General features: G+C 49.4%; 1 protein-coding gene across 1 annotated transcript in view; it reads right to left on the reverse strand.

Moving 5' to 3' along the window:
• Positions 1–4,311, reverse strand: part of LOC113208161 (allatotropins-like) — a 37,432-nt gene extending 33,121 nt beyond the window's left edge. Inside the window, exon 1 of the mRNA XM_026425082.2 lies at positions 4,034–4,311. The gene's annotated coding sequence lies outside the window, so the exon portion shown is untranslated. The remainder of the gene's footprint in view (positions 1–4,033) is intronic.
• Between the last annotated feature and the right edge of the window lie 87 nt (positions 4,312–4,398).

The raw sequence follows: 4,398 nt of genomic DNA on the forward strand, positions 1-4,398 counted from the left end.
ATTACATTTTAGCCCATTTATTGGAAAGTAAAAATTTGGAACAAATAACAAAACTTTCTTTGCCCCTTTTGGCATCACAAGAGGCAAAGAAAGCTCGCCATTTCTTTAACCCACCCTCCTCTCACGAAAAAAAGAGACTTTGTTGTGGGGGTAAGTTCTGTTTGGTAGGCTTAATTCTATAACCGGAATCGAGAATCCGATACTTACAAGCAGGGGTTGGTTGCCTACCGAACATAATTGATCCCCACAACAAAGTCATTTTTTTCGGTGCTGAATATGTTTTTGACTGGATATTATGCCTATTTTGTCAATTGGTCATAGTCCGGGGCCACTCCAGTGTCACCCCCATAAAAGCCCATTCTTGATACAAGAATGCTGCGTTTGTCGTGATGCAAATTTACTCGCCTCAAGATAATGTACTTGCTGACAGCAAGTACATTTACTTGAATCAAGTACATTTCCTTGTGACAAGAACAGGCTTTTCAGGGTGCCTGGACCAAATCACATGAAAACGCGCGATGCTGGTTACAAAACCGTTGAACGAAATCTGCTTGAATTTGAAAATATAAATGCTATCCCACGTTATGTCCAAATTTGTAGATGATGGATCAGGCATTACAATCACACTTGCTGCCCACAAAGCCAAATTTCGCAGGGCTTTTGGGTTTAAATACACAGAGCTCAAACGAGAAAAGAAACGCCAAGTAGTAAAGAGGTATAAATAATCAGTTTTGGCTTCCCAGTCCCTGCCCTTGTGTCCCTAATACTAATGTTTTTTAGTTGTTGTCACTCGGTTGTCTGAAGCCGGCATTGCTTGACATTTCACATCCTGTGCAGTCTATTTCAGCAGGCTGTATAAAGAAGCTGGAGCAGTTTTGCATCCGCCTTTGCACCAGCATATCAGCTAAAGATCAGCGAAACGCCTCTTCCAAAAAAGAAAATGGTACTCCGTGAATCTGCCTCCGACTGCGGCGAACAACAAACCCCAAACCGTCCTTTCTGACCACTGGTAGTACCAACTATAAGCGAAATTGTAGAAAGAAACGGCTTAAAACAGCCCGTTTGCAGAGTTTTCCCCCCGCGGCGTGCGGCGGGTTGCTTATCTGCCCCTTAGGGGCTGCTCCTGCAGGCGAGGCCGACCACGGCGCGCGGCGCTCGCTTCAAACTTCCGTATCGAGAAAAGTATAAGAGCTACAGACTTCCGGTTTAGTGCATTTTGTTCCTAAGAAACAGAGCTACAGCGTTCAGAGAAGGTGTTTTGTCGGAATTTTGATCAGAAATGGTATTAAAATGCAAAAAATGAAAGTTGGACCTTTTCCGAAAAGTAATGTTTGTCAGTCAAAGTCGAATATCTCCCAAACCATTTGAGATATCGAAAATCCGAAAACACCACCGTGTTCTGCACATCTCGCTTAGTGGGAAACGACTCTTAGATCATCAAAATTGGACAATTGGTTGCCAATCGGTCAAACTTTGAGAACCTAAGCAAATTTCTAAAATATTGGACTAAAATTGGCCGTAGCAGGTGTCTGCACGGTCGGATCAAATGCCTCTGGCCCCAAAATCGTTCAGGATAGACCCCAGAACAACTGTGCAAAGTTTGGTAGATGAGTCATTTCGTGCAGTATTCTTATGATTTTCGGTGCGAAGCCACTGGACTATCGCCCGGCCCGCTCTATCTCTAACGTTACACGCCTCGGACATTCTTAATAAAAGAAGGGTTTGAGTTTCCCTGCTCGCGCTATGTTTGCGGACGGGAGCGAGAGCCGAGTGGAGGGCGAGGCGGGGGCGGTCAGTGCAAAGCGGGAGGGGGTTGCGGGGAAGGGGTTAGTAGTTTCCATTAAGATGACGCGAACTTCCAAAGAGTACCGGGTGTATCAGAGGATACTCCTGTACTAGTTTTGCCATACTCTAACGTCTGAGGCAGACGTTGCTCTTTTACGAACGGAGGGACGAAGGTAGCCAGGCAAACACTAGAAGAATAAAGTTGCGGAGTCGCACCTTTTGAAAGGTGTTCAGGGTATAACGCCCCAATCCAATGCCGTTACAGCTGCATTTTTCAAATTGCCAAAGGACCCCACTATTTTAGCACCTTCAGGACTCTTTTCCAGTTAACAAGCAAACTCACTGGCTGGAGCGCTGCACCCGGCACGTCTGCGACACCCGACACATACGTGTCTTGAATTGAGTCCGCGGGGCTGAGGACAAAGTAGTCGGTGAACCTCAGCCCTCTTGTCCTAAACCGAGTACACTCATAATAAAATGTATATACCGCTTGCAAACCGTTTTTCTTTTTTTTTTTTTTCCTTCAGGGGAGTGCGAAGGTGCGTTAGAGGTACGACCACGCACGCAAAGTTTCGTGCTTAGATAGCGCGTGGAGGCTCACTTCCCTTTGTGAGAGTGAATCCCCCTCTCCCCATCCCCATCTCGCCCGCAAAACTTCCCGCGCGCTGATCAAAGGCAAAAGGGCCGCTACTCTCCGTCACTTCAGTCTCCTCGTCGTGTTTGATGCAGTATCGGGTGGGGAACGCGCGGCGCGTCGGTGCAGCGGGCGCGCGTCCACCGAGTACAGCGGTCTATCAGAGCTACTCGAGCGCACGAGAGGAGCGGCCTCTGCACCGAGGTGCACACACAGAGCTCACAGAGGGTGCTCAGCTCTCAGCTGCCCTGACTGAGGCCACATACCACACACCACACGACCGCACCCTGGGGGGTTGGGTTGGGCAGCAACTGGGCTTGGCCACCTCATTCAAAATGAAAAGCTCCAGCCAAGCCCTCACCATGCACGGTCCAGGCGCACCGCTGATGATTGGGCGGAGAGAAAAGGAGAGCCAGGATGAGGGAGAGCAGGTAGCTGGAGGAGCGAGGAGGGAGGGCGTGGGCGGGCGGGCAGGCGGGCGCCCGCTGCAAGAACGCGCGCTTTCGAATGCATCGGCCTGTTCGTCTCTGTCCGCGATCAGGATGAGAGAAGACGGACACCGCGATCCCTGAGGGTTCAAACACATTAGAATCGAGTCGCGGTATGCTTTCCTCGCTTTCTGTGTTTCCTTTGGTCGGTGTTATCATCTCTACCTTGAGAAGACCGCAACCGGACCGGGGCGCGCTGCGCGTCGCTCCGAGCGCACGTGCGCCCACGCCGCCCACGCACGGCGCGGCTCGACGCCTTGGGAAGTGATCCGATGTCACAAAGGAACCTCCTAATTGCGCCCCGCCTTGGGTAATACGAAACGAAGAGAGACTCTATATTTCCTTTGGTTTTTCTCGCAATATTTGCATAGTCGCGTAATTAAAAACAAAGAGAAGAAATCACCACACACACACCACGCGAGAAATCATCGCCAATCATTGAAGTTCGGGTATTGTCTTCGCGCGTTTGGTACTGTAGTCTGTAGTCTTATTGCTCAGGTGAACGGTCACTAACTTGCATATAATACTCCGTACACTGGACCCAAAATGCATCCATAATAATTTTTAATAGCCGACAAAATACCTCATATACCCCATCAGTGTTAAACATAGTTGTAGGTTTTACGGGTTTGTAAGTTGTAAGTTTTCCATGAAGCGTGTCGTTAAATTACTATTTCAAATTGTGAAAGTCCGAGTTGTACGCATCGACTTTGGATCCATCGACGAGCAAGGGTTTGTCATCAATTCACAAATTTTGTGAATTGTAATTTACAGAATATATATCGAAAATTCATGAGGGTATTTTTCAGACTGTATAATAGACCAATAGACCTACTCCTCATAATGCCCGTTAATACTTAATACTACTTTATAATACCAACCTAATATTTGACGGGTCAGGTCAATCGGTGACCCCTCGTCCTCGTGCCAATGTACCCCCTCTTTAGTTATAATTTTGAAAAACTCGATTTAAAATGACAAGAGAAAGGAAATGTTTCCGACCAACAACTATTATTTCTCACGAAAAAATAAATGCACTTTTATCACGCCGATTTTACAATAATCCACTATTGGGTGAACGCGCGCTGAGCAGGAGAGGAGACGCGAGGCAGCGCAGCGGACTCACCTGTTTCTGTCTGACGTATCCGGGACGATGGATGGGGTGTGGTGCTGTTCCTGGGCCCTGGGCTGGGCTCGTTCCGCGGTGCCTGCTTAGGGGGTCTGGGCGACTCGGCTCGGCTCGATCAGGGGCGCTCGACTGCTCGTCCCGGCTGTACTACGGGCTGTGCTATCGGTTCTGCTCGGCTCTACTAACTCGGCTCCACTAAGGGCTGCCAGCAGGTGGTCTCCTCGGACGCTGTCACGATGAGTGGGGCCAGCGACGCGGTGTGCGATGGTTTTGTACGCCGCCCCTGCTGGAGGGGGCGGGGAAAGGGATGGAGGGAGAGCCACCAGTTGCAAGCGCGAGAGTGGGGGCCCGGGTGGGGGGTG

The sequence above is a fragment of the Frankliniella occidentalis genome, unplaced genomic scaffold (genome assembly GCF_000697945.3).
Source record: "Frankliniella occidentalis isolate FOCC.00 unplaced genomic scaffold, Focc_3.1 Scaffold169, whole genome shotgun sequence".
NCBI classification, from domain to species: Eukaryota; Metazoa; Arthropoda; class Insecta; order Thysanoptera; family Thripidae; genus Frankliniella; species Frankliniella occidentalis.